At 37.3% G+C, this 12,782-nt stretch overlaps 1 pseudogene; it reads left to right on the plus strand.

The window, feature by feature from the left end:
- Positions 1–967: 967 nt before the first annotated feature.
- Positions 968–1,084, plus strand: LOC112483178 (annotated as a pseudogene).
- The last annotated feature ends 11,698 nt before the right edge of the window (positions 1,085–12,782 follow it).

Raw genomic sequence — 12,782 nt, forward strand, 5'->3', positions numbered from 1 at the left:
TACAACCCAATTGGAAAATGTACAAAAAATATGTAGAGAGCTTTTACTGAAGAGGATATTCAAAAGGCATATAAGTACATGAAAAGATATTCATCATTACCATCAAGGAAATACAAATTAAAGGTATAATAAGATATTAGTACACACCTATCAGAGTGGCTAAAATAAGATAATAGTGACAACACAAAATGCTGGTGAAGATGTAGAGAAACCAGATCACTCATGTATTACGGGTGTGAATGTACAAATGGCATAGACCATTTGAAAAAGAGTTTGGCAGTTTCTTATAAAACTAAACACACAACTACCATATAACCCAGCAATAATACTCTTAGGTATTTATCCCAGAGAAATGAACACATATGTTTATGCAAAAACTGTACCTAAAAGACAGCCCAGATGTCCTTCAGCAGGGGAAAATAAACTGTTACGTACATATCATGGACTAGTACCTCAAGATAAAAAGAAACAAAAGATCAATACACATAATAACTTGGATGAATTTTCAGGTAATTCATGCTGAGTGAAAAAAGTAAATCCCAAATTTATTATTTAATTTATGTAGCATTATAAAATGACAAGATTATAGAAATGGAGAAAAGATTAGTGATTATCAAGTAGAGACAAAAGGAGTTGAAAGGGAGGTGAGAGGTTATAGAAAGACAACATGAGTAGTCTTTGTGGCGATAGAACTACTCAGTACTGGTAGAGGATACATAAACCTGCACATAAGATAAAATCGTATAGAACTACTTGCAGATATACACACATAAATGAGTCCAAGGAAAACTGGAAATCTGAATATCAGTGGATTGTCAATATCCTGGTTGTATTATTATGCTAGAGTTTTGCAAATGTTTTTTAGGGAAACTGAGTAAAGTGTGCTTGGGATCTTTGCATATTATTTCTTATAACTGCATATGAATCTCAATGATCTCAATAAACATTTCAATTAAAAAAACTTCTTGTCTACGGCCATGCCACCCTGAACGTGCCCGATCATCTGATCTTGGAAGCTAAGCAGGATCGGGCCTGGTTAGTACTTAGATGGGAGACCACCAAGGAATACCAAGTGCTGTAGGTGTAAAAAAAAAAAAAAGAAACCTTCTTAAATAATGTGATTGGGAATCTCATGGTCAAAATTATATGTCTCCTGTAAAACAAGAACAGGTTGCTAAGAAATGAACAATAAGAGAAGACATTGGAAAATGAAAATATGATTGTCATAATAACAAATTTAAAAGAAAATTTGGAAGATTCCAGAATGTAGAGCAAAAAGGCAAAGAAAAAAAAAACACTAGGGAAACATTATCATATATAGAGGATCAGTTTAGGAGTTTATATCAGGATATTCAGAGAAAGAGAGAAAGCAGAGAGAATGTAGAAAAAGAAAGTGTTAAAGAAAAACAAAAAATCCTAGAGCTACGGAGAGCAAGGAATCACTGTAATAAAAAAGTCCAGTAACCCAAAACAGGATGAATTAAACAAGCAAGCAAGCAAGCAAACAAACCCCAACCCATGCTGAATCACAGTCTGAGCAAAACAAAGTCATTCCAAACATGCAAGAACTCAGGCATTTTCCTTTCAGCATATGTGAGGAAATGAGGATACACTCCAGCACCCAAAGGAGGGAACTTGTTGAAATCAAGAATTCAGTAAAATGAAACACTAAGACAGTAGCTGAGTAGTAGGCTTACAAAGCAGTAAGTCCAAATTAGAACATGATGTTAGCAGGATCTAAATAAATAGGATCTAAGTAAAATATCTTCAAAATGTGGAGCTGCATATCAAGTAAAGGAGAATGAAAGCCTGCAAAACATAAGGCACATGATGAGGGATATAATTCTTTCAACTATAAACAAAAAAAGGCAATAAGAAATGCCAGAACAAAAAAATACAACTCACGGCCCAAACACAATACAAACCAAAATATGGCATGGTTTTGATTTATTGGTAGAGGTAAAGAAAGAAGAACTAGTTAAATGGAGATTCTAGTTAAAATCAAATCACTAGTGACTTTGATTTTAACCAGAATCAGTGACTTTGATACTAGGAAGGAGCGTTGTGATTTAAATGACAGATGGGGCTGTGATGTCACTGAAACTGTAAAAGTGTAACTGTTGCATGCTCTTTGACTTCACAATGAGCAATAATTATAACTGCTTAAAAATTTTTAAAAAATAAATTAATTAAAAAATTAAAACAAAGCAAAACAAGACAATAGGCTCCAAATGGAGTTGCTATGCCGTCCCATGTCACCGAACCTAGACTTAGTTACAGTTTCACCTCTCTCAGAAATGAAATCGTAAGCGGGTCAATCGGGAATCTGCCTGGTCCCTAAAGCAAAGTAACCTTGCAGTAACCAACCTGCTATTTTGCCTAATGTAATTTTCTTGTTCCCATTCCCTTCTGCCTATAAAAGTCTTCCATTTTGTACCGCTCCTCCCAGCTCTTTTCTCTCCGTAGAGTGGATGCTGCCTGATTCAAATAGTTTTGCTCAAATACACTCTTAAAATTTTTAAGTATACCTCAGTTTATCTTTTAGCACAAACATGCTATCAGTAGTTGTAAACTTTTGTAATCCACCTACAGTGAAAAGAAGAGCAACAATTGAATGTTTAAATAGATTGGGGAATGGGAGGGTGCAGTGTGAGAGAGAGAAGGAGGGATAAATTAGCTTAAAATTTTATTTTACAAATTGGAGATTTAATGTATATTTTCAAAAAGGTATGGAATACAAGTCATTGGTTTTAAAAGTAATGTTAAAAGCACTAAAAATAGTGCTATAATTGTTCAAAATTAAGAGAAGGGGAAAGGAATATGGGTGTCATATTAATATCCTTTTCTGTCATAGCAGGAAGTTAAACTAAAAATTGTAAAGTTTTTCCATCAAGATTTAGTACTAAAAAAAAAAAGTTATTCTGATTTATGTCCTATACTCTCAAAAGATCTAGAAACAGAAATAGTTAAATATGATTGTCCCTGGAAAGTGGAGTGGGAAGCTGTGAGGTGACAGGCTCTCGATGTATTTTATAAGCTAGTCTATTCTATTTGATTTTCTGCTACATGCATACATTACACTGATCAAGGGAAAAAAAATTATACAAGATTCACTAGCTGTCACCTCATGGGAGGCCTTGGCCCAGTATCATTCTGCAGGGGAATGTAAAAGCATACGAGGGGTACACACTTAGGAAACACCTGCCACTGTGGCAAAATGTCGAGGAGGGAACAATAAAAGCCACAAATGAGAATTGCAACCCAAACATCACATGTAGGAACATCTGTGTTAATTCTGACAAATTCTGCCGGTCACGGTTTGACCTCATCCATCACTGAAAAACGCCTAACTCGATCAGGGAAAAAAAACAGCCTTGCCTTTGAGATATTAATTCTATCTTATCAATACAGGTCTGGGCACATATTGAATGTATGATGGAGATTAGGTATCGCTGGGGTAATTTTGATGTGATTGCTTTGACAGTCTTAAAGCTCTACATTTATAATGGCTAGTTATTCTGTTTATGTACTATATCAACTCTCATGAGAGACTAGCTTAAATGATTTTTGCTATGACACATGTGCAGGTTGAATTAGATTTCTAGAACCTATTCATTTGTTTTCAGTCATTCTTTTAAAAACAGATCTCTGGTTACATTTACAGATTTTGTCTCTGTCATAATTCGCTTCAACTCTTTCACTTCATGTGAGGAGCAATGAGAGGATGCAGCTCTTGGTTCCTGGCAGTCTCCTTTGCTGAGTGGGGTCCTCAGAGCCAACTGTGGACCCCTGGGAGCAGAACAAGGTCTGGATTCTGGGCCAACTGGGCTCCCAGGTTTCAAGCAACCTCGAGAAGCACAGTAGGTGGAGCTCAGGTGCCACATTACACTCTGCCTTTGGAGGGACTTGCTGCTGCCTTTAACCGAACAGCCGCCTCTACTGACCCTTTCCACGCAGAGAGCTTGCCTCTGAGATGAAGCACACAGATGTGAATAATTATGAAGAGAGAGCAATTCTTGGGGGAAGGCTTTTGGCCCATCCTGTCAGAAGATCTGCAAAGCTACTTTGGAAGCTGCTCTTGGGAGGATTTGGGGTCATTTGCCAGAAACTACACAAGTGAAAATGGGTTTCTGACAGCATTTACCATATATTTCTCTCTTTCAGGAACAGAAGTTTATACTGTATTTTTATTAATCTGCCGGGTTATAGATCTGTAAGCTTTGTGTCTTTAGAAAAGCCTTTTTGTTTTAAGTAGAGTTCTGGAGTCAAACTGCCCAGGCTTAACTTCTGGTTCAACCACTTAGGCAACATGTAACCTTGTACAGGCGAGTTAATGTCTCCACGCCACATCTGTTAAGTGGGGATAATAATAACAACGTTCACCCTAGGAGATTATTGCAAGTACATGAGGTAGCCGTGTGCTGGATGCTAGTAAATACTCAGAGAATAGTGATTATTATTTTTTCCACAAAACTTACGTTAGGCACTCTAGAAGGTGTGGCAAGAATGTCTTGTGATGCTAGCCTCAGAAATCTACTTGGATAGCCTAACCTTTCATTCGCAAGGACTGCTTTTGTAGAGAGAGGGCAAAAAAAAGGCTGTTAAGATTCCAAGCTTAAGGCCCCGAAGGAGGCAAGAAATCAGGTTTGTGCTGTAACAACAGATCACAAGAGAAGACAGAGGGACTCAGACAGTGACCTTCTTAGTAAGGTTGGGCAAGATCAGGGTGACCACATAACTTAATGTCCAAACAGGTCACTATTGAAAGTAAAAAGAGCATTATTATCCATTATGCTGGGATCAAATGAGTAAGGTAGGAATGACTCAAGCAAATCGAGGCATGTGGCCGCTCTAGCCAGAGTGCACTGGGCTGTGAAAAGGGAACAAAAGCTGGATGAAAGAGGGGACCAAAACCCAGGCATTACATGAAAGCAGGATCAGCAAAAAGAGCCCAACACCATCTGTCACCAGCACCAGAGAGCTGTGGAGGACCAGCTAGGACCAGCAGCTCATCATCAATACAAAAGTAAATCCTACCCCTCACCTGCCTGATGAGCCATGTGGCTCTCTTGGGAGAGCCTTCCACCTGTATCCACCAGCATATTACCTGTGCATCATCCAGGAGAAGTGAGGTCCACTTCTCCCATAGACTTTGCTGAGCCACATTCAAACTTTTCTACATAGACACTTTTTTTTTCCAATGGCCCAGGATATTCAGAAGCCTACAGGAACAGAGTGAGATGAATGGGGGAGTCCCAGCATACATATTTGGATGGAATTAGACAGTATTGGAACTCACCTCTTGTTACGACAGAGTCTAGCTGAATTTCTTCAGCAATGAGAAATAGCACCTGGGGGGACAATGGTGGGAGGTAGGAAGATATCAGCTTGAAGACTTAAAGGCTTTGAGATCTACCAGAAAAATCTTAATGCCAGCCCTAGCCCAAAAGAGGAATATAGCTTGCCTTTTTAAAGACAAGGTTATCTTGCAGAACTAAAGTGTTCAAAAAGAAAATAGACACATGAAAATAATCACAAGTGGACTTTTAGTTTTCAGAGAAGAGTTTTTCTGAGGTTAATTTTCCTAGGTAATTTACCATCCTTCATAATTTCCCAGAGCTGAACATAAAAGTTACACATTAGTGGTTACTCTGATATCGACATTTTAGGAGTCTTATTTGACCTAAAGGGTGTTTCGTATTGGCTCTAGACTGCTCATATTCACAATCACCCACTCTTGTAACTACTGTGAACCTTTTGGAAAACATTTCTTAGGGTGAATTATGTATTTATATGTAAAATACCAGCAAACATTCTTTTGGCCATAACTTTTGGGTATTTTCAAACCAGATTATAGTAAGACAATATATTTTATTCAGCAGATTTGTTTTAATCTAATTATGTAGGTGAATAAAAATTACTGCATGCTGGTGCATCTAATGTAAGTTATCTATTATTCACACCACATTTACTTTTAATATTCATGCAGATTCCCTTTGACATAACCTACTGTGTCACAGTTAATCCAATAAAGATAAAATATAGCTCAGCAAAACACCAGTCGATTCCAGCTTTCCGGTAATTATTAAAGACTATTTCACACTGGTTCCTTCAATCAGTGTATTTCCCCTTGGATAGGATGGCCCTCCTCTTTGAAGCTTTCAAACCTCCCAATGGATTCACAGGAACACTCAGGCCCCTTTTCAGTCTCTGTGTCTCAGAGATAGTTCAAAGAGCACAACAAGGCTTCACAGGTTTATCCTCAAAGGCTGACACTGTCTGTTTGATGTATGGTGACTTAAAAAGTCATCTCTGGCAAAGCATGTGTTTGCTACCAGTCTATTGCATCAGCCATTTATCAACTTATCTGTATTCACCCAGTGCACCTGCTAACAGCTCAAAGGAGAACACATACTGTCTCCTGCCGTACTGACTATTGATTTGATTCTCTCCTCTAATTTTGTATTGTTTTGCTGCTCTGTGGATGAAGCAACTCCTTTGCTGGATGAAATGAACATGGAAACCCCTGAACTGATGGCTTTTGGTTGTTGTGTTCAAGAGTTGGGGGCGGGGGGAGGAGGGGTGCAACGGACTCTTCACAGGTTGAGGATAGTTGAGCTGGCAGAGTGTTTTGCTTCCTGTCCCAGTGTGCCTTGCTTTTAACTTTTATCTACATTGCAGGCATTTCATTGTATAGACTCTGCTAGGAAATTGCAGGGAGATCACTAGGAATGCCCAACCTCATCATCAAAAGCTGGGAATAGCCAACATCTACCAGTGCAAGCAAATGGAACGCTGGATTGCAGATAGGGATATGCCAACTCCCTCTGTTTAACTATCTCGCTTTAACCAACTCCACACTGTGAGGGACATTTCCCTTATTCTTTGCAATCCTGACCATGTAGTTCTAGCTAAGACATTTTCCTTCTTCACTTCTCTGTCATTACCTGTTTTTAATTAAAATAAAATGAGACTGCTTCACTGTATCATGAAAATTATTATCATTTATGAATGCTTTCCTCATCAATTTAATCTTGGGTATGGTCATATAATTTGATTAACATTATAGGTAATGCTTCAACCATAGAAAACACTGTTTTGATAGATTCTTATAGAAAAGGACAAAGACAAGGTCAATATTTTTTCTGTGCAACATTGAATATTTTAAGTAGAACAGTTCTTATTTTGAGATGGCAATAATTCTATTATTGCAGAGCAAATTGTAACATGAGATAGATCTAAGAGAGATTATTGTTTGTTCCTGAATACCTTCCTACTGTATGACAAATCAATCTCTTCCTTTCCTTCTCCCTCTTGCTTTCTCTTTCTCTCTCTCTCCTTCCCTCCCTCCCTCCTTAGCATGTCCTATGGATGATGAAATTCACCAAGATTCTATCCATAGTATGCTTTGCTTCTTACTTTGTATATATTCCCTGAATGATCTTTTTTCATTTGTGGCTCCAATTATCATTTAAATGCAGAAAACTCTCCCAAATCTATTTCCAGCTTTGATCTCTCTGCCGAATACCAGTCCCTGTTTCTCTCTGATAAATATTTCCACTTAGACAGATTGTAGGCAACTTAATCTCAACATATTCAATACTCAACCCATTATCTTTCTACATGACTTCTCCAGAATTTTTGTCAGTAGCATTGCTAGGTACCATGTCTCTCATCAGTGGAGTAAACACTCTAGGTATAATTGGTCTCCAAGTAGCATCAATTAAATCTTTCTTATATCTACCACCTTCTACACCATTATCACAGACCCATCTTAAGGACTTGTCATCTCTAGTTCTGACCACTGCAGTATACTCCAGATTCACCACCTATCTTCTTTATGATTGTTAGTCTATTTGTTTAAAACAAGATTTAACTGTGAAACTTATCTATGTTGTTCCCCCTGACATCTTTATTAAAAATGAATTAAAAAGCTAATTGCTTGCTTAAATTATTTTATTGCCTCCTATTTGCCTCAGGATAAAGTTCAAAATTACCTAGCAATACATAGCAAACTGACAGTAGCCAGTTAATCCATACAGTGAATCCTAGGTTCTTGACAGTGAGCACTGGTAGTTTTAGCAGTCAGAGGCAGATAGAGACCAACCTTACAACCTTGCTACCCAGTGGCACATACCAATAAAAATCAGTCTCATGTCAAACTCTGCCAGACTCACAATCTTGAAGAACAAAATTCAAATACTTACACTATTTGATAACTTATAATCAAGCTATAGTCATTAGTAGTATAAGAATATAGAACTAGAACAATGGAACAAATAGTCCAAACATAAACTCACATATACACGGCCAATGATTGATGACAGTTTGACAGAGTGGTGGAGAAAGGATAATCTTATCGATAAATAGTGCTGGGTCAATTTGATATCCACGTGGGAAAAAGAATGATTCTTTATCACTTCCTTATACCATATCCTAAATCAGTTGAGGAAGATTGTGCATTTAAATGTGAAACATAAAACAATGAAGCTTCTAGAAGAGAGATACCAAGTGTGAGAAAAATTTGATGTGTTGTTGCTGGCTCTGAGATGGTGGGTTTAATGTGCAAGGACTAAAGAGGGACCTTGAGGAGCTTCCAGTTGATAGCCAGTAAGGAAACAGGGACCTTAGTCCTATAACCACAAGGAACCAACTCTTGCCAACTACCAGAATGAGCTAGGAAGCAAGTTCTTTCCCAGAGCCTCTGGATAAGATCTCAGGCCAGCTGACACTTTGATTTTAGCCTTGTGAGACCTGACAGAGAGGAACTTGAGCCCACTTGTACTTCTGACCTACAGAACTGAGAGATAATAAATTTGTATTGTTGTAAGCTAAATTTGTTGTACTTTGTTATAGCAGTAATAGAAAATTAAAGTACTCATTGAGAAGAAAATGAAGAAATAAATTGTGACTAATCCTTATAATGAACTATGATAGAGCAGAGGCAGGTAAACTATGACCCACAAGTCAAATTTGACCTTGCTTGCTTTTGTTACTAAAGTTTAATTGGAACAAAGCCAGTTCTATTTGTTTATGTATTATCTTGCTGCTTTTGTGTTACAGCAACAGAGTTGAGTAGCTGTGACAGAGTCCTTATGGCAGCCTAAGCTGAAAATATTTGCTATCTGGCTCTTTAAAGAAAAGTTTGCTGACATCTGGTATAGAGGAATGAAAAACTACAAACTACATACAATAATATGGATGAATATCATAAACATAATGGTAAATAGGCAGAAACAAAATAATACTTACTACATGATTTTTTAAATATAAACTTGAAAACAGACAAAACTATTCTCTGCTTCCAAGAGTCAGGATGGGGTTGCCTTTGAGAAGAGGGAGGGGAAGAGTAGTGATTTAGACCTGGGTGTGAGGAGATGTTTGGATGCTATGCTGGTAGTATTCTCTTTCCTGGTCTGTGATGGTTAAATGGCTTTTTGAAAAACCCATGGAGCATTATTTGCTCACTTTTTATATATACAATTTTTTCCACAAAAAGAAGCTTAAATCAGTATGACTCTCCAGACATTTAAAAATATATATAATTTCGAGATCCTTTGTAATATTGAACTAAAACTAAGAGTATCTTGGATTCAGAATGTGCTCCAGAGTTCATACAAGAACTTCCTCTTGTTTCTAACGTCTTGCTGCTTGTCTTGGACCAGCGTCATTGGCATCACCAGAGAACCTGTTGGAAATGCACACTCTCAGCCCCATTGTAGACCTGAGTCAGACACTATATTTTAGTAAGCTCCCAGCTAGTTCCTTGACATATTCAAGCTCAGGAAGTCCTGCACCTACAGATGGGCTATTTCATTGCCCCTGATTCTTCACAAATTATATATTTCTACATGGTCGAAAACACAGTTCTTGGCAACCCACACTCCCAAACTTTTCACATGGACCTGGGCAGGACTGCTCCAGAAGCAAACATGCTTGCTCACACCTCTTTGGTTAAAGCATTCTAGTTTCTGCTGTACACAGTCAAGTAGCCAGAAGACCCTAGGGCCTGTATTTAGGTTAATGGACCCCAGATTTATTTTCTTTATAATAATAAAGAGAACAAACATGAGAAATTTATCAGTAATAAATACACCAGTCTCTTTTTCTGTTGCCTTACAATTTAGACCTCGGGGGGAATATAAACATCTGAAGAGTATTTTTATAATCTCAAAGGGTCAGTTTTTTATCTTTGAAATGTTGAATAGAATGGGAAAAGTTGTCTCCAGGAGAATAAGGTCTCTACCATGTAGTCAACAAAACAATTCTTTCTTCTTTAGAAAACTGCAGAAAGGTGATATATCGCAAAAGTAGATGTGCAAAAAATAATAACATAATGTTCCATTAGAAGAGAAGAATGGAGAAATAACCCTTGTTGGATAATAGTTCTTATGTTAATGACTCAGAATGGAAAGTTAGCAAAGGTATACCGAAGATTTCTAGATAACTGTCTTGTGATTTGAGTGCCCCCGATATTTTTTTATAACACATAATATAGCTTTGAAATGACCATTATGTTGAATATCTTTGCCCTTTGTTGTTCCTTCCAATTCTGTGAGACTGATCACAATGTCTTGTGATACTGAAAAAATCAAATCACCAAATGGTGCAAAATTTGAAAGTGCTAGGGGTGAGGAAAGAGACATTAAAGGAAAGTAACTAATTTTGGCCTATAAAATAATGTAACAAATACATTATGAAACCAAAAACTCCATTGTAGCAAATGATGAATAAATAATCAGATGTGGGATCTTAGTCTGTGTGGCAGAAGGGCCAAAATAAGTAATATTCTGTTAAATTTTAGATTTTTGTGTTTTGAGGTATAAACTCCTCAATTTTGTCAAACCTAATTTAGTAAAGACATTGAATGAGTGAGTTAGTGAGTGAGTGAATGAGTGAGTAAATGAATGAGAGTGTGTGTGCACATTATAAAAATCAGCGAGAAGGGCTAAATTCCATATCAGGGTCAATATGATGAAGAAAGTGTTTAGAACACATGGGAGGGTAAGACCCGTAAGCTGACTACACTGAGTCCAGGCACAGAGCCTCATGTACCTGCCAGAGCCTGAGGCGACATAAAACTGTAAGGCCCTCTCATGGAGGACAACAGACTTGCCCGACTTTAGAATCGGTTTGAGCCAAACACTTAGAAACTAGAAAGCAGAGTGACTCCAGTCGATGTGTATTCCATCAACTAAAAAGACAAGCATGAAGTTGCAGCTCAAAATAATGTATTGGTCATATTGCAGGGTATGAAGTTATCCTGGAGTGGCTGAGTGTTCTTGTGTTTATATGAATAATAAACAATTATTTCTTTTATATTCTCACATTTGAGAATAGGAGAATATTGAATATATTTAATGTATATATTCAAATGCATTTCATTTGCCAATTATCAAAATCATTATTTTTAATGAGGAAAGTATTTAGATACGGTTCATTTATGTTATGTTGCTTTTTATGTGCTTTAAGTTAGTCAACACAATGCTAGTATCATGTAAACTTGTGTGCTGGTTTTATTACCCAGGGGGTAGTCAATTTTTATAAATAGGAATCTGTGCTTTGGGGGGTGGTCATCTAGCATTATATAACAAAGGCGACACTTCAGAGGTAACTATTAAAGGCATATTTTTTCTTCGTTATCTCTGACCTACGCTGGTTGGTTTGTTAACCAGCATAATGAATACTAGAAATAAATTCTTGTTGGAGCAACTGGCAACCTCTAATCAGCATAAGAGATATTAGAAATGGGCTCTCATCAGTGAAATATATGGTATTTAAGGTATGTGAAGTAACTAAAATATACAGGAGCACTGAAAGGACAGCGTTAGATCTTCTTCAAATATACAGAGCAGGTTGTATGAACTACTTAGTGTCAGATGCTGATGGATGTTTGTTTACAAAGTATCTGGGCCACTTTGCTGGGTATGTTTCTTTAATACATGTCTGTGTATATGACAGTGTTTTGTCTGCGTCTTGGTCTGAGGGTGAAGAGGAGTGGTCCTTCACCTGCCTTCAGCATTTCAGCAGCTACTATTTTTCAAAAGCAAATAACTGAAATTGTTCATGGCCAACATGCTAAAGTCAGTTTTCAGTAATTTGTTAAACTTTTATTTATATGCATTTTCTAATTTTAGTAGTGTTCTTTCAACAGTCTATTGATATCTATGGGGGGAAAATGCTCAGACATTGGAAGTGGGGGCTGTGAGTGACATCCACCTTTGGCAATTCCCTAGGTGACAATAGCTATCATTTCCCAATTTGGTTTCCTGATACATTTCTGCCTACTTAGGCCTATCCCATTAGTCTTCATCTATAGGGATATGAAGATTAACCTTGCTCAGTGTTATGTTGAAGATTTGAATTGGAGATCAATTTCTTTTAGGGAAGAGACTATCAATCAATGTCAACCTTTTATTTATTCAACATCCACTGCATGCACAGTATTGTTCTAAGTCCTTGGAGAATTATCAAACTTATGTATATGTTGTAGACCATAATCTCTAGAACTCATGATCTACAGGGGCACAGACAATAAAAAGGTGTATTTAATTTTGTTATCTGAAAATAAGCTACAGTGATAGTTATGTATAGATTTACTGCTGAGGGCTCTAATTTGTGGTAGATCCCATGTCCTTTAAAATTCTCTCACTTTTTTTCATCCCCTTCTCCTTCCATCCTTCTTTTCTCTCTCCCTCCACATTTTCCTTTCTTCCTTCATTTTTCTCTCTTTCATCCTCCCTTTCACCTTCCCTCACTCATTTCCCTTCCTCTCTCCCCTT

This window comes from Pteropus alecto, unplaced genomic scaffold, assembly GCF_000325575.1.
Source record: "Pteropus alecto unplaced genomic scaffold, ASM32557v1 scaffold206, whole genome shotgun sequence".
NCBI lineage: Eukaryota > Metazoa > Chordata > Mammalia > Chiroptera > Pteropodidae > Pteropus > Pteropus alecto.